This window comes from Sarcophilus harrisii, chromosome 1, assembly GCF_902635505.1.
Source record: "Sarcophilus harrisii chromosome 1, mSarHar1.11, whole genome shotgun sequence".
Taxonomy (NCBI): domain Eukaryota; kingdom Metazoa; phylum Chordata; class Mammalia; order Dasyuromorphia; family Dasyuridae; genus Sarcophilus; species Sarcophilus harrisii.
In genome coordinates this window covers 492,379,789-492,404,779 of record NC_045426.1, presented here as the reverse complement: position 1 = coordinate 492,404,779, position 24,991 = coordinate 492,379,789, and the positions used below count along the sequence as shown (strand labels likewise).

The window sequence follows — 24,991 nt, the reverse complement described above, 5'->3', positions numbered from 1 at the left end:
ACACAAGAGCTTGAGTAAGGTTTGCACTTGGGTGATGGAGTAGGTGCAAGAAATATGCTAGTGAGTGACTCAATAGGATTTGGTTCTTGATTAGACACAGAGGATAGGAGAGGCTGAAGAGTAAGTACCCAAAGCTATGTGACTGGAGAATTGGAAGGGTAATTGTTGTCCAATTGTTTTTTTAGGGCCTTTTGGATGTTCTGTGATCCCACTTAGGGTTTTCTTAGCAAAGATACATGAGTAGTTTGCCATTTCTTTCTCCAGGTTATTTTACAGTTGAGGAAATCGAGGCAAACCAGGCAAAGTGATTTGCCTAGGGTCACACAGCTACTAAATCTGAGACTGCATTTGAAATCAGTTCTTCCTCCAGTCCAGTGCTCTATCCATTGCACATTTAGCTACCCTTAAGAGGGAAGCAGTTCCTTTAAAAAGAATAAGGAAATCTGAAGAAGATGAGGTCTTGGGATCCTAGTGTAAGAATTGGAAAGGATTTCAGAGGCCATCTAATCCAATCTCTTCATTTTACAGAGGAGGAAACATCCAGAGCTTAAATGACTGGCAGAAAGTCTCTAAGTGCCAAAGGTAGGATTTGAACACATGCCCCTGTGATTTGAAATTGAGTGTTCTGTTTCACTGAGTAATGTCAAAGGAACAATAATTCTCTTTTTGGATATGATGAGTTTGAAATCCTGGGATGATATGTAAATCTGAAAGTGTCCTCCAAGTCCATGTAGTCTGACTATTAATTTACAGGGAAGGAAACTGAAGCCCAGAGAAGTTAAGTGACTTGCCCATCATTACACAGTAAGCATCCCAAGCAACATTTTAATTTGGGTCCTCTGAATTTAACATCAGTGCTTTTCTCAAATGCCAATGGATTGTGCCCAGTAAAAACAATATAATGTGGTGATCAACTGTAATCGACTTGGCTCTTTTCAACAATGCAGTAATTCCAATAGACTTGAGATAGAAAGTGTGATCTGCATCAAGAGAGAGAACTATGGAGGATGAATGTGGATCGAAACATACTATTTTCACCTCTTTTATTTCTTTCTTTCTTTTTTTTATCATTTTCTTTATATCTTTTTTTCCCTTTTGATCTGATCTTTCTTATACAACATGGTAAATATGAAAATATTTTACATTTTTATTTATGTTTAACTTACATCAGATTGCTTACTGTCCTTTTTAGGAAAGGGTGAGGTAAGGGAAGTAAGGTAAGAGACAAAGAAAAATTTAAGTCACAAAGTCTTATAAAAATGAAAGATTGAAAACTATCTTTACATGTATTTGGAAAAATAAAGTACTACTAAAATGAAAAAAAGATGAACCAAATGCCAATGGGAAATCTGAGTATGAAATTGGTGCAGTAAATTAGAACACTGGCCCTTAAGTCAGGAAGCCTTGAGTTCAAATCTGATACTTTACTAGGTGTGTGACTTGGGCAAGTCACTTAAACCTGTCAGCCTCAGTTTCCTCACCTGTAAGATGAGCTGGAGAAGGAAATGGCAAACCACTCCCAAATCTTTGCCAAGAAAACCCCAAATGGGTTTATGAAAAGTTGGACTGAAAAGCAATACTCATTGATTGAATGGGTTTCCACTAGTGGGGGAGGGAGGGAGAAAGAGAAGGAGAGGGAAGGACAAGGAGGAAGGGAGGAAGGGAAGGAAAGGAAGGGAAGGAAAAGGAGGGAGGGAGAAAGAGGAAGGGAGAGAGGGAAAGAGAGGGAGGGAGGGAGGGGAAGAGGGAGAGGGAAGAAAAAGCACAGAGACAGAGAGAGAGCACTTTGGGGAATGGTTACCTTGGGAGTCAGGGAGTTCCCCTGTTTCTCAGTCACAGCTGACCAACAGTAAGAGGTTTGTGCAACAACACCCTTCTCAGAAAAGATAATCCCTAACAGGATGATGAGCACAAACCATGCTTCATCTTGCCAGAAGACATGGACTTTGAGATCATTGCTCAGAAAGTACAGAGTTGAGGTTAAGGTGAATAGATAGTCAGCAATCCCACAAGATATTTGTTTTGTATTTTAATGTTTTTAGTAGTTTTTTTTTTTTCTGGGAAAAAAGTGTACTAGAAAATCTACCTTATTATTTCATGTCTTCAGTTTTTTTCAATGTATACTTCTGAGCATTTTATCAAGCATTTTTCTGGTGTGGAAAAAAATAGTAACCATCTACATTGTAAATTGAATAGTTTTGTATAAGGGATCTTAATAAGGTCTTTGGGGGAGACTCTAGATACGGGTAAACCTAGTCTTTAATTGAGTTTCCCTGGGTTTCTGGAGTGGGGACATAATGAACGAGAAGCAGCATGAAAGAATCTAACTCTTTTCTTTGGAGTCAGCCAAGGTAGATGTATGAATCCAGAGATAAGACCCCTTAGTAACCAAAAAAGCTCATTCCCCCTTAGCCCAGTATTGTTATTATGAAGATGACAATAATTTACACATAAAATATTTTTGAATTAATAAAATACTTTCCTTACAATTAGGGGTGGCACTCAGTTATACTCCTTGGCTAAATGTACTTTCATCCTACAGCTCAAAGCCTTATAAAGAATACAAAACAGTTTATGAGGATTCGATTTTAAAATTATCTTTTCACCAGATGGCTTGGGGGAGAAAGTGAGACAGGTGACCTTGCATAGTCCTCCCTTACTCAAATCCAATTCCCTTACATGCCATGGCCCTACCTGCCTAATGTCAAGGTATTCTTTGTGAAAGAAGAACAGCAAACAGCAGCAATACAACCTACATGTATTCGTGAGAACATACCATTCACAAACTATACTCATCAGGAAAATGTTAACTGTTCTTATTTTTTTTCAGATAGGGAAACTGAGTCCTAAAATTTTTCAGGAGATTTGAAAATGCCTTACTACACAACTGACCCTCTATTCATGTCTTTCCCTGGCTCCTCTTAATAAGTACATATTTCCCAAAACTCAGACCACATTTTGGTAACTCCATTCCTTATTGCATCACTGACTATTTCCCCAGCATGGTCCCAGGACAGAAGGCAGCTGAGAATTCTGGCACATGAGTTTGTGATAAATGTCAAATCTTACCAAAGCTTCACATTGCTAGAACAGTGTCAAACCTATCTCAGGGTTTCTAAACTTGGAAAAATCTGTGTAGTAGACATAAAAAGTGATTAGCTAGAATATTCTCTGGGGGAAGCACAAGGAAATCTCCTTTTGTGCTAATCTTTAAACCATCTTTTTAGCATTTTGTGTTTTCCCATCGTAACCCACACATTCAAAAAATGCAAATAAAATAAAATATAAAGGACAAGAAAAAAAGGAGAAAGTGCTTGCCCGCCATCTTCTTATCTGTTCTTTTGCCTTTGAGACAAGTTTCCTTGCCCTGCCATGAGAATCCTTTCAGCTCTGAAACACTCACTCTGAAGCCCTGTTAAATGACCCACTATTTCAGACAGATCCTAACAAGGCTTCAATTTACTCACTGGACATTGTTTTCTCTACAGTTGCCTTAAAGATACACACACATTCTCTTCCCCAGACTTTCCAGTTTTAAAACCATAGTCCAATCAGTACTGCCATTATTATAAGAAAAAATGGGATTTTGTAAATTATCTTTTCACTGGACCCAGATGAGTCTTGGGAAGAAAGTAAGGTAGATGACCTTGCACAGCCCTCCCTCCCTCAAATCCAATTCACTTGCATGTCATGGCACTACCTCCCTAATATCTTTAGATCTACATTTTATCTTTGGGTCTAAGACAACTGGGTGTTCCAGGGAAGGCAGGAAAACCCAAGTTCAATTCTAGCTTCCCAAACTGGCTACCTATGAGACTCTGAGCAAATCACTTGAGCTTTATTTGTGTCCATTTCCTCATCTGTGAAATGGGGATACAAATAGTACTTATCTCCCACAGTTATTGTAAAATAATGGAAGATAATTTTCATTTCAAAAACGGAATACCCCTCATTCTCCCACATTTGTGTTACTTATGCCTATTAGAATATAAGCTCCTTAAGGGAAGAGACAGTTTTCACTTAGAATAATGGATTGTATATAGTAAATGCTTATCTAGTCTTAAGTCAATCCCTCCAAACAGGTGTGATAATCAGGTTAGTTTGTTACTGGATGGATTTCTAGAGGCTTTCTCTTTGTGCCAAAAGATCACATAAATAGTAACAGAAATGACAATTTTCCTGAGTTCTTTATAGAAATTCTCTATTTTTTCATCATCTATAACCAATATTGGTGAGTAAGTTATAGTTATTTCCATGGTGGATTTTTTGCAAACTCTCATCCTGAGTATCACAATAAGAGACAGATTAATATACTATTAAATGATGCTTCTTGTTGCCTTTGGGTATATAATAAAACCAGCCTGCCAATTCCTTTCTTTGCTTCTCCAGGGAATATTTGGGAATCATCCTTCCACTTAGTAGCAATTTCCTTCTTTCTTCTGTTTTCCTTTATTGCAAGAATGTTAAGATTAATATGATTAAGTTCTTCAAGTAGTATGGTCACACACTGATTATTGCGCTTAGAATAACAATAGCTAAGTCAAATTTATAGGAGGTATAAAAATGATGTGTTTCTTTTTGCTGGTATTGTCTTTGGAGCTAGTTCTACATCATAACCTAATGGAGTAGCACTTGGGAGTACAGTTGGAGATGCCAAGAGGATATTCGGGAGATGTCTAAGAGACATTGCAGGAATAATGCTTATTATGGGGGGAAGGTATTGAGATGTTATCAGGCAATGAGATCCACCACGTGGAAGGCAAACAATACCAATTATTTTAGACTACACTAAGGGAAATATGTTCTTGGAGTCAGGTAGACCTGTTCAAATGTGACTCAGATACTTACTAGCTGTGTGAGCCTGGTCAAGTCACTTAACCCTGTTTGTTGCAGTTTCCTCATCTGTAAAATGAAGTGCAGAACAAAATGAAAAACTAGTCCAGTATCTTGGTCAAGAGAACCCCAAATGGAGTCATGAAGTTGGACATGACTGAAAAAGAGGTTGGACTTAAATGGACTTTAGAAATTTATCTCAGGTATGAGGAGTGTATGAGGAATTGTTAGAAAATAGCACTAATATCTTCCAAATGTAACAGGTGATACAGCCCTTTAACATTTACCAAGGAAAACATGAGATTTACAGATGTATTATACAAAATTCTTTTTTCATAAATTTTTTCATTGATTTTCACAGCAACCCTGTGAGAAAGCAGTTCTTATTTTGTATATGAGGAAACTTGGACTCAAAGAGCATAAAGGATTTTGCCAATGTCACAAGTGAGGAAGGAGTACAGGTTATATTTGAACCCTGATCTTCTGATGACAAATCTAGAATTCAATCCACTCGACCAGGCTGCCTTATTTGTGTATGTCTTATAGTTTACCTGCTGGTAAGTGAGACTCACGGGTATATCTTCTCTTCTCTATCTTTATATCCTAGCAAAACTTCCTGCTTCATAATTATTTGTTCAATTAAAAATAGCCATATTTTTGTTGTTATTTCTGACCTGCCCAGTGTAATATAGCTACTAAGTGAGAGAGTTAAGACATATTTCATATCCATGCCCTTTCCCTTCCACCATGCTGTCTCCTTGGAAGAATTGGAAATGTTTTACCTGTAGGAGAGAAGTCTTAGGAGGACAAATGATTGCTTTTTTCTAATATTTGAAGGGTTATTGTGCTTGTGTACAGAATGCAGGACTAAGAACAAGAATAGAAACCACAAAAGAGTAGATTTAAGCTCAGGTTAAGAAAGACTTGCTAATGATTAGAATTATCCAGTGGGCTGTATCAGTATCTAATAAAGTCTTTACTGCTTGAAACTCCTGGACAGCAACAGAGTATCTTACAAAGATTAACAAAAAGGTTATTTGATTAGATAGTAGAATATCTCTTACATAGAGACTTTGTAAGACCTTGTATAATCAAAGGGGCCTCTTTGGATTGATAAGGGAGGAGAAAATTGCCTATATATAGTCATCAAGGCTAAAAAAAAAAAAACTGTGGAAAGTAGCTACAACATCCGAAAAAGAGTGCCAGTAGATGTCCAAACAATTAAGATTTTTAAAAAGGCTAAAAAAGGAGCCAATAATAAAACCCATGATCTCAGACCACATTATGAGCAATAATCAAGATAAATTAGAGTTTCAAGTCAAGGAATTAAATATGTCTTCATAGCTACCATTGTGACTTAATATTTGTAACGGATTTTTGTATTTCTTACCTTCTTAATGAGTTGGGGAGAAGTAGGGGAAGGGAAAAATCTGGAACTGAAAATAAAATTAAATTGAATGGAAAACAAATATATAATAACTTCAACACTATAAAAAAAGAAGAAGAAGAGATTTAGTAGAGTCAAACCCAGGACTGAAATGTGGCTTTTAAGGCAGAAGCATCTAACCTTTCTTATATTATAGACAGCTAGTGACAATCGGGATATTGATTGTTTCTCAGAAGAATAAATTTAAATGCACAAAATAAAATACATAGGATTACAAAGGAAACAAATTATATTGAAATACTGTTATCAAATTTAATTTTTAAAAACACAAGTATATGGACTCCAGGTTAAAAAAAAACAACAACCTCCTGCTATACCATATTCAAAATGAACATAATAAGTAAGAGGGATGAGGATTGAGTATCACTGAATATTAAGAATACATCCTCATATGAGGAAAATCCAATAACCACAGGAAGGAATCATGGTGGAAACCATCTGGGTAAAAAGATTGATGGAGGCAGAAAGAGAAGCAATATTGTCATTGAAGCATTTGACAGACTACCAGAAAAAGGAATTAGATGAGGAGTCTGGGAAATAGACCACAAGTCAGGCACAAAGGCATGATATAGTAGTGATGGGGAACATCAATAATCTGGATGTCTGCTTGAGCACTCTCTCTCTCTTTGCATAATGCAGAGTAGCTAATGGTTTCTTGGCTTTACTTAGCCATAATTTCATCCTTCAAAAGGTAACAGAATCATTGAAGGGAACAACTATTCTGCTTCTGGTTCTCCCCAACAAAGAACTTGTTGATAGTAAGATTACTATGGTAGCCTTAGAAGAAAATGAAAACTCTGAGAATTTGTGATAAAAAAGAAAAACTAGTTTAGTAAGACAGACTACTTAGATTTTAGAAGAGCAGACTTCCAAAGGGTTCAAAGAAAGCATGTGTTAAATGGGTTTATTGTGGTATGATAGTCATGGGAGGTCAGCCCAGGAGGAATACAAAGCTCTCAAGAATGAAATTCTGAAGACAAAACAATTCTAAATAGTGAGGAAAATGGAAATTGTCTAAAGATGCCAAAGTGGATATTCAGGGAACTCCTCAAACAATTTCAATTTTTTAAGATATGAAAAAGATAAAAAGCAAGGGAAAGTAACTGAACAAATGGAAAGCCTGGTATAAATGAGAACAGTTTCAGGAGGGAAGATCATAATCAATCACTCAACAAGTATTTATTAAACATATGTTACAAACCCTCCATATATATTCGGGATTAGGAATGGTAAGAAAAGTTAAGCACAAAAAAATTTCATTTAAAAAATAATGTTGGGGGAAAGAGAGGATCAAAGAAAACATGTTGGCTCATGTTGTGGAGCTAGAATAATGATAATGAACAATGGAGAAAAGCCAAAGTTGTTAAACTCTAATGTTGCTTCCATTTTATCTATTGAGGAAAATCATCTTTAAATTAGGAAGAAAAGACGAAGAAAAATAGTCAGTAGAAAAAATAAAGAAGAAAAATGGCTACCAGAAAGTTGTTGCTCAAGGGACATCAAAGGATTATGGATTTAGAGCTGGAAAGACCTTCAAGGTCATCTATTCCAATCACCTCATTTTTACAGGATGAGGAAACAGAATTCTAGAATGTTTATGTGACTTGCTCAAAGTGACATGGAGAGTCAGAGATCTCCCAGCTGTCTTTGATAAGTTCAAGTCATCCAACCCAGATGAATTATATTTTTTGGTATGAATGAATTTGTGGCCATGATTGTAGAGTCATTATCAGGAATCTTTGAAAGATCATCGAGAGTAAAGATAATATAATATTGGGGAAATACAATTGTTCCGATTTGAGAGAGACTGAGACAGAGAGACAGAAAGAGAAAAAGAGAAAGAGAGAGAGAGAAGAGAGAGGAGAGAGGGAGGGGAAGAGAGAGGGGCAAGGGGAAAGAAAGAGGAAAGAAAAAAGAGAGGTAAGGGAGGGAGGGAAGGAGGGAAGAAGAAGAGGGAGAAGGACAGAGAGAGAACTATAAACCAAGGAACTTGACTTTAATTCCTAGCAAAATTCTACAACAGAGTATTTTTAACTTTTTGTGTGTCAGGGGACCTCTTTGGCTGTCTGGTAGAGACTATGGATTCCTTCTCAAAATATTTGTTTGTAAATGTATTTTTAAAATATATAGAATTACAAAGGAAAAGAATCTTACTGAAACATATTTACCAAAATACTTTTAAAATAAGTTAAAAGATACAAGGATAAAAACTTTTTGTTCTAGACTGTGTTCTTAAAAGAATGATTAATAAATATATAGAAAAGGAAGAAATATTCACAAGAAACCACTGTAGGTATACCAAAGACCTTGCTCAGCCATATAATTTCAAACAAGAGGCATTACCACTTTTACCCTCAGTTTTTTCCTCTATAAAATGTGGTAGCTGAACTTTAAGGCCTCAATGATTCTCCCCAGCTCTAAATCTATAATTCACTCTGTGAACTGCATTTTCTTAAAAAAAAAAAAAAAGAAAAAGAAAAACCAAGGTTATAAGACAAATTAGAAATCCCATTCACCACATTTTAACAAAGCATTTGATAAAGTATCTGCTATGAATCTTTTGGACAAAATGGAGAGGTTAGAGCTAAATGACATGGATAATATAACTGGTTAGGTTTGTAACTGGTTAAAAAACTGAACACAAGGAATAATCATTACTGGTTCAATGTCAGGTTAGAAAGAAGACTCTAATTGAGTGCTCCACTGCTCTTTAATATATTTATCAATGACCTAAAAAAGAGTACAGATGTCATGCTTCTTAAATTTCCAGACAACACAAGGATCAAAGTAACGGTGAGCATGCTGATGACAGGATTCCTCCCTCCCCCCCATAAAAAAAATCACGAGTTAGAATATTGGTCAAATCCAGTAAAATAAAGTCTAAGCAAGTATGATTAGACAACAGTTCACCTGAAAAAGATTGAGGTTTTTTCATGTACTGAAATTGCAGCATGAGTCAACAATGCGTATTATCCAGCTATGTCAGCAAGCAGTTAAGATAATGAAATCATAATCATTAAGAAAGCATAGTATCCAGGATCAGAGAAGTGATAGAATAATAAATAGACATATAGATGGATAGACAGATAAACGAATAAATGAATGAATCTAGAACTAGAAAGGACCTCATAGACCATCTAGCCTTAGATGAGCAAACTGAGGCCTAAGAAAGTTAAATCAGTTGCCTAAGATAACACAAGTAGCAAGTAACAGAGGTAGGATTTTAACCCAAATCCTCTGTCTCCAGAATCATTTCTCCCCAGTTAGACTACATATGGATTATTATATTCAGTTATAGATGCTACATTTTAGTCATTTAAGAGGCAGTGTAGTAAACCACTAGATTTTGAACCAAGAAGACCCAAGTTCAAATCTCATCTCTGATATTTCCTAGTTAGATTACCATAAGTAAGTTACTTAAGCCTCCTGAACTTAATTTCATCTGTAAAATGATTGTAATAATATCTGTAGTTCCACCTCAAAGAATAATTGTGAAACTTGGGGCAGCCCCTCTTGCATACGAGTCCCTGGAGTATATAGCGCATATTCAAGTTATTCTGTGAGTCCACATCTGCTCAAAAAAGATTGCTCACTAGCCTCTAATATTGGATATACTTTTTCTCTCTGACTTTTTCAAGTCAATAACAAATGACCATTAATTAAAAGCAATGCCATTTAATAAAATAGGAGAGTAAAATGTTTAGAAGATTCCCCCCAATCTAATAGTGTATTTTTCCACAAATATAGCAACTATCAGTAGAAGAAATGAATTTGCATAAGAATAACGCATGAAAGATCCATGTAGATGGAATACAAGACCTCTTGCACCTCCACCATGGAAGGACAACCAATATCAACCAATGTCATGACTTTGTACTGCTTTCCCTGAAACGACCAAGGTGTTTCTCTTTGACTTATGGCTCATCTCTAGCAGTGGTCCTCAACATGTAATCCAAAGAATTGTTGGGGTCTCTGAAACCCTTTCAGAGGGTCTACAAATTCAAAATTATTTTTTTATTTCTAATATAGTAAATAGCTATGAATATAACTCTTGTGAACAAAAATTCTTTGAACAGATCCTCGATAGTTTTTTTTTTTAACAACATGAAGATACTGAGAACAAAAGTTTGAGAACCACTGCTGCAGAGCCAGCTGAGCTCTCTCAGATTCATTCAGCTAGGGTATAATGACCAGAAACTTTCCCTAATATAATAGGCAGATAGGTGGTCCTTTAATCATGGCTAAGGCAGATGCATCTTATACCATAAACCACAATAAGTACAAAATGGTCAAGTGGCCTGAATATTGAAGATCATATCATCAGGTGGCCCAGTGGATAGAGCTTTGGGCCTGACATCAGGAAGATCTGAGTTTAAATCCAGCTTCAGACACTTGATAGCTATGTCACTTAGCCTCTGTTTGCCTCAGTTTCTCAATCGGTAAAATGAGGATAATAATAGCACCTATCTCCCCAGGTTGCTGCAAGGATTAAGGGAAATAATTTTTGTAAAGCACTTAGCACAGTGTCTGGCACATAGTAGGTACTGTATAAATGTTAACTACTCTATTAAAATTAGAAGAGTAACAGGTCAGGAATCTTTCACAGCTGTGGATAAGGGGTGAATTTTCTAGAAAGTTGATAAAGTTTTTTCAGGAGAAACTAACTATGCATCTTCCTGTTACTGTCCCATCTCAGCTCATTGGACAGCTATATCCAATCATTTTGGAAAATAATTTTGAACTATGATTTTAAAAAATTAGTGCCTAAGAAATCTATAAGTACTAATAAATATAATAAATAGTAAAAAAATAAATAAAATGCAAAGTTCTCATATGTATACACGGCTTTTGATGCAGGTATATGCTCCCAAGAGTATTAATGACAAAAAGGATCTCTATATACCAAAATTTTTGTAGTAGCAGTGGGAGAAACAGAGAACTCTAAATAAAGTGGATCTCCTTTGATTGGGGGTGGGCTAAACAGGTTGTAGTATATAAATGTAATGGACTTTTTTATATGTGCAGAAAAAACTATAAATATGATGAATGGGGAGAATCATAGAAAGAGAGGTCGTCATATCAAAACAAATTCACAATGTAAAGCAAAAAAAAAATACAAGAAAACATAAAATAATCAAAAAATTAAATGAATGCCATCAAATTTATAAAAAATAGGACAGCTAGGTGGTGCAGTGGATAGAGCACCAGCCCTGAAGTCAGGAGAACCTGAGTTCAGATCTGGCCTCAGACACTTAACACTTCTTAGCTGTGTGATCCTAGGCAAGTCCCCAACTGCCTCAGGGGAGAAAATACACACACACACACACACACACACACACACACACATAAAGACCAAGCTTAGCTCTAAAAGCTCTAAAACATGAGTAGTTACCAACCCCAACTTCTTCATAGAGGTAGAAAACTATGGGTGTAAAACTGCCAATAATGTCACTTTTTTCAATGGTTGACTAATTTTCTTGAACTATTTTCTTTTTTCTTTTTAAATAAAAGGATGGTTCTCTGGAAAGCAGAATGAGTTAGAACACATTAGGAAAGACAAATAATATAAAAAACAAATCAATTAAATTAACACATAACATTAATAAATTTAAACAGTATCAAATTTTATTCAGTTTATTATTAGTAGTAGGTGAAACAGTATGAAAGACTGCATAGTATAGTGGATAGAGAGCTGGCTTCAGAGTCACAAAGACCTGAGTTCAAGTTTCACCTTTGATTCCTACTGCCTGAGTGACCTTGCATAAGTCACTTAAACTATCAGTGCTCTAGACTACTCTAAGACCATAAATTACAAAGAAAGTGCCATCTTTCCCTGGTAAAGGGAAATGAAAAAATTCCTGTTGGAGAAAAAATATATATAAATGAAATGAAAGTGTAAAAGCATTCTAGTGTCCCCTCTTCTCTCCGAGGACATAAGAGACTGCAGATATTAAGACTCTGGAGGTAATGAATATAGGGAAACCCAGGCTTCTCCCCAGCAGAATTTAAAACATTGAATTTAAATGCCAGGACACTTTCACTTTTGTCCCTGTATCCTGATTGCCTAATAAAATGCCTGCCAAGTGGTCAAAGCTGAACAAATACTTCCTTAACTGAACTGAATTGAATTAGTCTAGGATGAAGTAGTATTCTTTAAGACCCTAAAGTGGAAAAACTCATTAAAAAAAAAAACAATAGATTGTATGTTATAGTGGAAAAAATGCTGGATATGGAGTAAGACACTATGAGCTTAAATCCAACTTTTTCTACTTAATATCTGTATGAGCTTGCACTAGTCTTTTAACTTCTTTGTTCCTCAGTTTCTTCACTTGTGATCAGAACAATACTATTATTACTTCTGGAAATTAATTGTCACATGGCTCTACTCACAATTTCTAATTTCACCTTTCCTGGGCCACCATTTCACTATGTTCTGTCTCCCTCCTTTAGTATGTAACCTCCTTGAAGGCAAAGACAGTCTCTCTTGGATTTGTTTCCCCAACATTTAGCACAATGGCTAAAAATTATTTTAGACTAGTTCATGCTTTTTCATTCATACATTCATTCACTCATTCATTCATCTACAAAATAATGAGATAGGACAAGATGGTCTCTAAGTTCCCTTCTAACTCTTGATCTACAATACTATGAACTTGGAAGCAATGTTAAGGTCAACCATTAATAGTGTTTAAGGTCAGGAGTCCCAGAAACAGGAAGTTGCAATAGTTCAAACAAGACTTGACCAATTCTTGGACCAGAGATAAGGAAGGAAAAAGTCCGATTCTGGACTTATGGAAGCAAAGGGCATCAAGATTTGATAACAAAACAAATGTTCAGAGCCAGAGACTAAGTCCGAAGTTTCTTACTACAGTATTGTAGTTTCTCTTCTCAATACCATGTCAGATCAGTGTCCTAGGACCTAGTAAGGATTAAGAAGGGAAAGGACCAGGAGTGTAAGCTTAGCTACAACACGTCAGCCCACAGAGCTGTGGTCATTTCCTATTTTAGTACACAATTAGCTTCAGTAGGAAGAATTTGGCAAACTGTGCTGCCAGCTGAGAATTTTCTAAATTGCCTACATATTTCTCAGCATAGCCTGTGTTGTAATTTAGGTTTATAGAGACCCTATCATATAAGTGTCCCCATTGAGGGTAAATGGTCCCCAGCCCCAGTGCCTTAAAAAGCACTATCACAGCCATGCTCCCATAGTGCTCTTTCTCTCTGAAAGAGGCAATGATGGCATACTAAGACTTTCCAACGTGTGGAAGAAGTTTTTGAATTATTTGTAATTTTTAATTTATTTTCATTCAAGTCTGGCTCTAACTGAGAAATTGTCAAGACAAATGATTAAAGATCTCTTAAAACCCAGAACTGGTTTCATAAGCACAGAAACATTTAAGAATTATTTTTGGATGCTAATGAGCTCTCACTTAGTCCTAAGGCCTTCTAAGACTATCAATGAAATGAAATTTCCCTGTTAAGTGAATTCCAAGGAAAAGACAGACATTTTTTCTTTATTCTTTCTTTAAACATATATATTTTTAAGTGAATATGTACATTTTGTAGCCTTTAGATATAAAGAATTCAACTCTGACTTTTTGGTGAAAGCTATATGTAGTACTTGGGTTGAAAACCCAAAGTGTGTGTATCCATCAGAGAAGGCATTTACACCAGGCTTAGTGACCAGACAGTTGAAGTTAGGAATAGCAATGGGTACAGAATGAAGGCAGCCTGTGATTCAGGTATCATTAACAATCTTTTTTCTCCAACCAGTACCGTAAATGTGCTTTAAGGTCTAGAAGGGGAACCAGGAAACTTCTTGTTACAAGATTTTCTCAATTAGAACAATCACCTTTCTTTGAACCTCCTGCCAAAGGGAATCAATGAAAATGAAAAATTATACTGGCAAATGAATTTGGAGAACAAAGGAAATCGGCTTGGTGAAGGATGGACTTCTTTTTTTCTGAGACAATTGGGGTTAAGTGACTTGCCCAGGGTCACACAGCCAGGAAGTATTAAGTGTCTGAGGCCAGATTTGAACTCAAGTCCTCCTGACTTCAGGGCTGGTGATCTATTCACTGAGCCACCTAGCTGACCAGAAGGATGAACTTCTAATCTATTATGGAGCCCCCAGAAACAGTATTGGGCCACTATAGGATACTCAAGATTTTTATATAACCTATCTCCCAGCCTGGAAATGTTCTCCTCTCATCTCCTTTGAGGTGAGAAATCCCTAGCTCTGTTAAAGATCTAGGGGTAGCTAGATAGTGCAGTGGTTAGAGCACCAGCCCTACAGTCTGAATGATTTGAGTTCAAATCCAGCTACGGATAAAACACTTACTAGCAATGTGACTTTGGGTGCGTCACAACCTCAATTGCCTTCTTTTGGGGGTAAGAAGGGGACACTAAGCTTAATAGCCATTTTCTTCAAATACTTTTCATGATCTTCTCCCTGTTTAGCATTCCCCTCCATCTCATTATTCCATTTAGCTTGTATTTATTTAAGTAGTTATGTTTTCCTTTGGTAGTCTTTAATTTTCTTTAGGGAAAATGAAATTTCTCTCTCTCTCTCTCTCTCTCTCTCTCTCTCTCTCTCTCTCTCTTTCTCTCTCTCTCTCTTTCTCTCTCTCTGTCTCTCTGTCTCTCTTCTCTGTGTGTGTGTCTCTCTCTGTTTCTCTTTCTCCCTCTCTCCCTCCTCCTCCCTCTCCTCTTCTCTTCTCTTTTCTCTTCTCTTTCTCTCTTTTTTCTCTGTCTCTCTTTCTATCCCCTTCTCTTTTCTTTCCTCTCTCCTCTCTGTCTTTCTGTCTCTCTCCCTTTCTCTCTCCCTCTCTCCTTCTCTCTCTTTCCCTCCCTCTCACTCTCTCTTCCTCTCTTCCTCCCTTTCTCCTTCTCTCTCTTTCCCCTCCATCTTTCCCTCTCCTCCCTCCCCTCTCTCTTTTTCCCAATACCTAGCATACTACCTGATGCATAGTAGGTACTTTAAAAATGCTTTTAAAATTGAATGCAATATTTAACATGTAATAGTTATCCTGCCATCTAGGGGAGGGGATAGGGGAAGGAGGGGGAAAATTGGAACAAAAGGTTTGGCAATTGTCAATGATGTAAAATTACCCATACATATAACTTGTAAATAAAAAGCTATTTTAAAAAGTTGAATGCAAGTAGGGGCAGTTAGATAGAGCACCACCCCTGACCTTAGGAAGATCTGAGTTCAAATCTGACCTCAGACACTTAACACTTCCTAGCTGTGTGATCCTGGGCAAGTCACCAACTGCCCCAACTGCCTCAGCACAAAGGAAAAAATTGAATGCAATTGGGGTGAGTCTTTTAGAGACAAACTTTTGAAGTGGTCTGTGCAACTTGCTCCTCATCCCCCTGCTCATCCCAGTCATAGAAATGGTATCTCCATGTCAAAGGGACAGAAGAAGCTTGGGTTTGAGTGCCAGGACTATAACATTACAATTAAATTGCTTTTTCTACCATAAGCTTGGCTGATAAATATGTTCAATGGCTCCATGACATATAATAAGTTACCGGTGCAGAGGAGGCTCTACAATTTAAACAAGATATATTTAAGCCAACAATGCTTTGACCAGGAATCTGTTTTTAGACTAGGTCATGACAGCACCAAACACTGCCAGAAAAGTAACCAGGACACTACATAAACAAAAGGAAAATAAAATACAAGATCTTATTACTGTAGCCTACCATGGCAGGCTTCTCCTTCATTAAAGTAATTCAGAGAAGGAGTGGTCAAGTATCAAAAGTTCTAGAGGTCAGGAAGATGAGGATTAAGAATTTCATGGAACAAAATGACTAATATGGAAATATGTTTTACATGATTGCACATGTATATCCTATATTAGATTGGTACTGTCTCAGGAAGGGGGGAGAGGTGGGAGGGATGAAGAAAATTTGAAACTCAAAATTAAAAAAGAAAAAAGTATTTTTGCATATAAATGGGGGGAAATAATTGGGGGGGAAGAAAGAAAGTGTTTGATGATTTCTGGAGAGCAGTTTCACTTGAGACCTAGAAGCTGGATGGCAAAGGATTAAGATAAAAACAGTCAGGCTGAACATGGAAGGTATTTTTTTTCCCTCACAATGTTATTTTATTTTTCCAATTAAATGTACGGATAGTTTTCAACATTCACTTATTATAAGATTTTGAATTCCAAATTTTTTTTTCTCTCCCTCCTCTTCCCTTTCCCAAGAAAACAAACAATCCAATATGGGTTATACATGTACAATCATATTAAATATATTTCCACATTAGTCATGCTGTGAAAGAAGAATCAGAACAAAAAGGAAAAAAGACACAAGAAAGAAAAAAAAGGGTGAAAATAATATGTTTCGATCAGCATTCAGACTCCATATTTCTTTCTCTGAATACAGATACCATTTTCCATCATGTATCTTTTGGAGTTTTCTTAGATCTTTGTATTACTAAGAAAAGAAGAGTATCAAAGTTCATTATCATATAATGTAGCAATGTACAGTGTTCTGATTCTGCTCACTTCACTCAAAATCAGTTCATTTAAGTCTTATGGAAGGTTATTTCTAAGGAGTATATGAGAGACAAAAAATCTATGGAATGAAAGCTTGAGGGGAGAGGAAGAACTAGTGAAAGTTTTTAAGAATGAGAAGGTAATGGCAAGCTTCTAAGCAAAAGGAAAGCAGCCAGTAATATGGAGAAACTGAAAATTAAAGACCATGTCTTATTTTCATAGTTTTATGTATTTATTATGGATTATTCTTTTCTGGCCTTTTAATATCCCTGAATATTAGCAGAAAGGGAATTCTTATTACATTCTATTTGAACAAAAGGAAAAATCTTGAAACCAAGTACCATGGAAAGGGTCCCACCCAAAGGATTATTTATGTTCCTAGGTCCTAAGCCTTCAACACATAACAAATTATACTTTTTTTTTTTGTAATAGCTCTTCCTCCCCCCCAAAAAGCCCTCAGGTATCATACTGAAAAATAATTTTTAAAGATTCTATTTTCTAAATTAAGAGACTTATTATTCTTTAAAAAATTTTGTACTTTTCAAATCAACTACAAAGGACCTATGAAGGAAGATACTATTTACCTCCAGAGAAAGAACTGATAAGTAGAAGTATTTACAATATGGTTGTGTTTTACATACATGTGTGCATGTATGTGTAGCTATACACATGTGTGTGTAGCTATGTGTATCTGGATCAAATGTGGCCTTCTCTAGTGTAGTGTGGGGAGAGAGGAAAAGAGATAATTCATAACTTAAAATATAACTAAAATTAATTTAATTTAATTAAAAAATTATTATGGGGAACTTTGAAAAAATAAAAATAAAATAAATTTTGTATTTTAAGTTTTACTCAGCCAATTATCTAGGCCATTGTGAGTGTTGGGATGGGTCTGTGTGCCCCTCCTGTATTATACCACAAGGATCCTTGAAATCAGTTGTCCTTCCTACCATTCAATCCACATTGGGAGTGGTTGGAAAGCAGAGGAAGCTGCTGCTTTCCTAATTCCAGTGCTCTCCAGGCCCATAAAGAAAACTCTCCAGCCAGCAATGGGCCTGACAGTGGGAGTGGGTTATAGTTTTATTTCACTAACCTTGTAGGCTAATTAACTGGGGACATCTAATAAAATAGTCATTATACTTATTAATAATTGCTAATAATAAAATGATAAATTTATATAAGATTTGCTCTTTGCTTTAATATGTCATCTCATTTGAACCTCCTAACAATCTTGGGAGATAGATACCATTATTATTCCCATTTTACTGAAAAAAAGAAAGACTCAGAATGAGTGTATTTTAAGTGACTTTTCTAGAGTCACTCGCCAAATAAGTATCTGAGGAAGGATTTGAACTCAGATCTTCCTATTTCAAGCTCAGTAATCTATCTACCATATCTTTAACTGCCTATTAGAAAATCCAGCACTGGGTGTCAGTAGTCAGAACCAAATGATATAGTAAATCTGAAGACAGCTTTCAGTGGATTAAGTGAAGAACGGCATCTAATTCATTGTGAAAGCTTTTGTTCTAAAGGAGTGGAATAATGAACTCTGTTTCTTGTAGCATCATTCATATCTTTTGAGTATGTAAGGTTTTGTGGAAATCTAGCAATGCTTCAAAGAAACACAAACTCCAAGGAAACTCAGATCAGGAATTTTTCAAGCAAATCAAAGATCTTTTAGTCAGAACTAAATGCCCAGATATAATATGAAGACAAGGGCATCACTGACAGAACCTGAGGAAATATTGATTCTGCCCTTTCAGTCTCAGGCAGGAGTGTGGAGTTGGAGTTTCCATCCTTCTGAATTCCATTGGATAAATCAGCCCAATATAATGTCCTACTGCTTTTAAAATGTCACTTTTATTGAAGTAACATTAGCAAACAATGAAACCAACAATTCTCTCTCTCTTTTTTTCAAATCTAATAATGAAAACAAAAGTGGTGTATTTTTCTAATTCTTTAAAAGCAATGTTATTTCAAGAAAAAAACTGGCCTGTTGCCTAAGATCTTTTCTCCCTGCATGCTGGGTACTAACTGCTCTTGATATGAATAGCCAGCAGTATGTAAAGTAAATTACAAAGAAAATTGGGCAGGGGAGAGGGGAGAAGAAAAAGAAAGAAAGGAAAGGAAAAACAGTATGCTTTTGTGTTTTTCAAATCCAAGAGATTTGTTGTTTTTAGTCATGTTCAGTCATATTCACTCTTTATGAGACAGTTGGAGTTTTCTTGGCAAAGATACTGGAGTGGTTTGCCATTTTCTTCTCCAGCTCATTTTACAGACAAGGAAACTAAGGCAAACAGGGTTAAATGAGTTACCCAGGATGAGACCAGATTTGAATTCAGGAAGAGAACTCTCCCTGACTCCAGGTCCATAGTTCTATCAACTGCATCCCCAACTGCCCCAAATTCTTCACAAGGAGAGAAAAAATATATTCCTTATTTAGCTGTTGCAGAAATAGGGCTTGATGGAGAAGCCCATGGAAAGCCAACAGCTTAACATAAACCAAAAAGGCTAATCTTTGTTTAGGCTACTTTAAGAAAGGTATAACACCAGGAAGGAGTGAGGTGAGAGTCCCACTACATTCTTCTATGGATTGATCACTTTTTAAAATTTATGCACACACACACACACACACACACACACACACACACACACACCAGCTTCCACATTTTGGAAAGGATGAGCTGAAGGAACTGGGGGTGCTTGATCTGAGAAGAGATGTAAGGGGAATACAGAAGTCAAGTATTTGAAGAGCTATAATGGGGTAGAGAGATCAGACTTGACTCCTAATTGTAGAGCTAGGAATAATGAGTATAAATTGTAAAAGCAGATTTTACCAGAATAGCTTTAAATAAATTATTAGAAATTGAATTCCTCAAAGTATAGAATAACCTCAAAACAACATAAAATTCTTCAGACATTCTTATTAGAAAAAAAATAAAACTAAAATCCTACCTTTAAAAAATCTTCCTCACCTTATCTTAATTCCTCTGCTTCCTTATTAATTATTTCCTACTTATTCTGTATATAGCTTGCTTTGTGTATATATTTTACACAAAAATTTGTACACAGGAAAAGTAGGAAATCTATATTTATGTACCATATATATCTATAAACATCTATCCAGAAAAATTGTACTTGTTTAACATATATTGGATTACTTGCCATCTAGGGGAGAGGATGGGGGAAAAGGAGGGAGAAAACAGTTTGAAACAAAAGGTTTTGCAAGGATGAATGTTGAAAACTATACATACATTTTGAAAATAAAAAGCTTTTAAAAATAAAAATAAATATTTACTCATATCTATCTATCCATGTAAGGCATAGTCACTTGCCAAGGGTCACATAGGTAGTAAATGTCTCAGTTGGTATTTGAACTGAGTTTTTCCAGAATCCTGAACCAGAACTTTAACTCTGCCATCTATCATTATCTATCCATCCACACACACATTGTCTCCTCCTTTAGATTGTAAGCTCCTTAAAGGCAAAGACTGTCTTTTACCTCTTTTTGTATCCCAGCATTTAACATGGTCTCTAGCACATATTAGGTAACTAATAAATGTTTTTTTTTTTTTTTTGATTGATTAGAAGAAACAGCCAAAGGGGAACTCTTATAAGAACAACCCCCAAACAAAAACTCCCATCATTTCTATTAGGAAACTTTCCATTGTCCCAATCCTCAAGCAAAAGTCAGGAAGATTTCTGCTCTAAGGCCCATAGACTTCCCCTAGTCTCTCTCCTTCCCCAACAATAACCTTCCCCTAATCTTTACTTCAGTCCCTTACAGAGTCACCCAGGCTAGTATGAGCAGCTGTCAGGGTCAGTTGAGGTAATATTCAGGAATGACCTCACATTGCTCAGTTAGCTTGGCTTCGGTTTGAAACACTAAATATTCCCTTCAACCACTCCTTTCTGTTTCTTCCCTTTCCAGTTCAAATGCTTGACTTCTAGACCCTGACTTTGGGGTTCATTGTTTCTCTTGTTTCACTTGCTGGAGTCAAGGCTGAATCCTCTTTTTTTGGTCTTCAGTTGCCCAAAGAAGTAAGATATTTCTCCTTTCTGAGTCTGGGGTCTAATTTTTTGGCTTTTAGGCCAAACTTATTACTCAGGCCAGTACCTGACCCTAACTTGAGAGAAAACCTCTGACCAACTTTATGTTATAGCTATTTAGCTCTCCCAGTTCCCTAAACTGAGCTGTCCATCTTTGTTTAAGTCATTCTTACCATATTCCTATTTTCTAAATGTCTTTTTTCTCTTGTACTATTTTTAAAAATTGCTTCTAGCCTTTTTGTTTTGGACTAATTCATCTGATATTTTATCTTTCGAGCCACAGTTTCACTAAAAATTCTTCAAGTCATCATCATTTCCTTGGGTTCAAATCTCTTTTGCTACCTTAGGAAAATAATATTACCTTAAATGAATCTCCTTCCTTCTTTATTAAATGGAATGGTTGGATTTGATGATCTCTAATATCTCTTGGAGCTCTAAATTTGTGGTTCAAAGATTAAGCTTCAAAACCCAAGACTAACACTCTGGTTTATATGATCAAGGATTAGTCATTTAACCTCATTTTCCTTATCTGTAAAATGGAGAAGATAACACTTATACTACCTACCTCACAAGATCATGGGGGGGGGGGAGGAGGGGGGAAGGTGGGAGGGCAGTGTAGGAATGCATTTTAGAGGCTTTATAAATGGGAGCTTTTATTGTTTAAAAAGGATCATGTTTTATATTTCCTCATATCACAAAGCATGAAGGGCTTTCAGAGCTTTCCCCTTCCCCCCAAATAAATAAGAATTAAACCTAGGAGAACATTTAATGAGCCAATTCTTCATTTATAAAATTTAAAGATAGGGATTCAATTCAAAAGCCCAACAAGTCTCTTTACATAGAAAAACACAGCCCAATAATCATTGCTAACATTTATATGGTACTTGAAGGTTTGCAAAGTACTTCACAAATATTCTATGATTTGACCCTTACTACAACTCTGGGGTAGATATTTTTATTACTCAGATTTTACACTGAGAAAACTGAGGGCAGAAAAGTTAAATGAATTACCCAGGATAACATGACTAGAGAGTGACTGAAGCTGAATTTTAAGTCATCTTCCTGACTCCAGGTCAACACTCTATCCTTTGTTATCATTTAATTGCCTATGCATATCATCTATTCTTGAGACTTAAATATCACTATCATGTTAATTATTATTGTTAGGATATCAAGGGAATCAGTGGGGGAAAAAAAACCTAAAAGAAGCTGGTCTATAAAAACCATTACATTGAATTCCCAATCCCTATATTTATGCACACCTGCATTTTTGATTTCCTTCACAAGCTAATTGTACAATATTTCAGAGTCTGATTCTTTTTGTACAGCAAAATAACGTTTTGGTCATGTATACTTATTGTGTATCTAATTTATATTTTAATATATTTAACATCTATTAGTCATCCTGCCATCTAGGGGAGGGGGTGGGGGGGTAAGAGGTGAAAAATTGGAACAAGAGGTTTGGCAATTGTTAATGCTGTAAAGTTACCCATGCATGTATCCTGTAAATAAAAGGCTATTAAAAAAAATAATAAATTAAAAAAAAAAGAAGCTGGTCTAGCTCTATCAAAGCTCAAGCTATAGTATAAAGTGGTAATTAACAAAATAATTTGGTACTCACTAAGAACAGAGTGATGGATCAGTGGAATAGATTAGGTACAAATTACATTATGTAAATGACCATAGTAATCTAGTACATGTAACATCCAAACTTTTGGAATAAAAACTCATTTTTTGACATTATTTGGTAAAAAAAAAAAAAAAAAAAAAAAAAAAACACTGGGAAAACTGGGAAACAGTATGGCAAAAATCTCACACTATATAGCAAGAAAAAGTAAAAATGTGTATATGGTTTACACATAAAGGGTGATACCATAAGCAAATTAAAGGAGCATGGAACAGTTTATCTGAGAGTTTTATGGATAAGGGAAAAATTTAGAACTAAATAAAATATAGAGTATTACAAAATGTAAAATAGATAATTTTGATTACATAAAGTTTAAAATGTTTTGGACAAATAAAACTAATATAACTAAAATAATAAGGAAAGAAAATTGAGAGGGGGAATTTTTGGCAACAAGTATCTTTGATAAAAGCCTCATTTCTCAATATATAGAGAACAGAGTCAAATTTATAAAACTACAAGCTATTGACTAATTGATAAATGGTCAAAGGATATGAAGAGATGGTTTTCAGACAAAGAAATCAAAGATATCTATAGTCGTATAAAAATGCTCTAAATTACTATTGATCAGAGAAATGCAAATCATACCTACTCTTAGGCACCACACTTATCAGATTGGCTAATATGACAAAAATGGAAAATGTTAGATGTTAGAGGGGATATGGGAAAACTGAGACACTAATGTACTATTGGTGGAGTTGTGAACTGATCCAACATTTTGTAGAGCAATTTGTAACAGTACTTATGAAACTGACCTAGTAATACCACTGCTAGGTCTATATCCTAAAGACATCCAAAAAAGGTGAGGAAAGATATTTCTTGTGTAAAAATATTTAAAGCAGCTCTTTTTTTTGTGTGGTGACTAAGAAATAGAAACCAAAGGAATACCCATCAATTGGGGGGTGGCTAAATAGGCTATGGTATATGTTTGTAATTGAATATATTGTGCCATAAAAAATGGCAAGCAGGAAAAAATTTATATGAACTGATACATGGGAAAGTGAACAAAGCCATGAGAACATTGTACACAGTGACAGCAATATTATTCAATGAAGAACTCTGAATGACTAGCTATTTTCAGCAATACAATGATCCAAGACAATCCCAAAGGACTAATGATAAAGCATACTATCTGCTGCAAGAGAAAAACAAATTGACATTGTTTGAATACAGACTGAAGCATGCTATTTGTCACTATCTTTATTTTTTTATTTGAGTTTTTTGGTACAAAATGACTAATATCAATATGTTATACATAATTATACATTATAGCCTCTATCTGATTGCTTACCATCTCAGGGAAGAAAAATGGGATGGAAAGAAGGAAGGATAGAATTTGGAACTCAAAACTTCAAATAAAAATGTTTAAATTTCTTTAATATTACATAATCCCTTGGTTTCATTGAGACTTAAAGATGAACAAAAGTGATCATTCTCCACTAATCCCATATCTTCCCAATAGTCCACAAAGATAACTGATCTGTCCCAACTAGCTAATTACCCAAAATAGCCAATTAATTCAAATGACCTTTTTATTGCCTCAAAATAAAAGGAATGTTTATCTTGAAAGATCCATCCAGCAGCCATGAAAAATTTGGCATCAGTCTGATCTCCTCCCTGCAAACAGTTACATCTCTGGTCAACATGATGAATTTCCTGAAGTTAGACTGTTTTGAGGAGTTTCTTTGTGCCCTTTTCATTTCCTAATTGATTATTTCCTCTTGATTCCTTTTCCCCCTTCTCTTTACAGTTACTCCCTCCAAGCTTGACCTGGTGAACAAGAAGCATTTCTTTGTCAGATGAAGGCAAAATGTTATTGTTGGATCCTTCCTTAAGCAGAAACCTTGCAACTGACCCATGAGTTTGTGTTCCTTACAACTTCCCCCCACAGGGGGCTGCCTGGAATTCCTAGTGATTGTGTTCAAGAAAGTCATAAAGACAAATAATGTTGGAATTAAAAACAACAAAAATACACTGGGGAGCCTATAGGAGCAACTATAGACTCCTAGACAGCATGGTGCTCAATGCAGCAAAAGGATTTTCCCACCAATGCAAGCCTATTAGTGGTAAGACTACTATGTGATATTTCCTTTTTTTTTAAATCAGTCAGCTCCAGTAGGCCCACTGATGAGCAATTGGGTATAAAAACAATCCTAATCCTACAAATAATAACAGTAATAGCTAATATTTACATAGCACTTTAAGGTTTGCAAAAGTGCCTTAAAAATTATCTGGTTTGATTCTCACAAAAACCCTATGAATTAGCTGCTATTAATTACCCTCATTTTATATAGGAGAATATTGAATCTGAAAGAGGTAAAGTGACTTGCCCAGAATCACAGAATTAGTGCTTAAAGGAAGACTGGCACAGTGGGTAGAATGCTGGCTCTGGAAGCAGGAGGATCTGAGTTCAAATCTGGCTTCAGATACTTCCTGACTGTGTGCTCCTGGGCAAGTCACTTAGTCCTG

The 24,991-nt window shown here is 35.8% G+C and overlaps 1 long non-coding RNA gene across 1 annotated transcript; it reads left to right on the top strand.

The window, feature by feature from the left end:
- The first annotated feature begins 524 nt into the window (after positions 1-524).
- Positions 525-24,606, top strand: LOC116421313. The gene is made up of 3 exons (XR_004231629.1): positions 525-582; positions 5,195-5,390; positions 24,273-24,606. It is a non-coding gene; the product is annotated as an uncharacterized LOC116421313 (long non-coding RNA).
- The last annotated feature ends 385 nt before the right edge of the window (positions 24,607-24,991 follow it).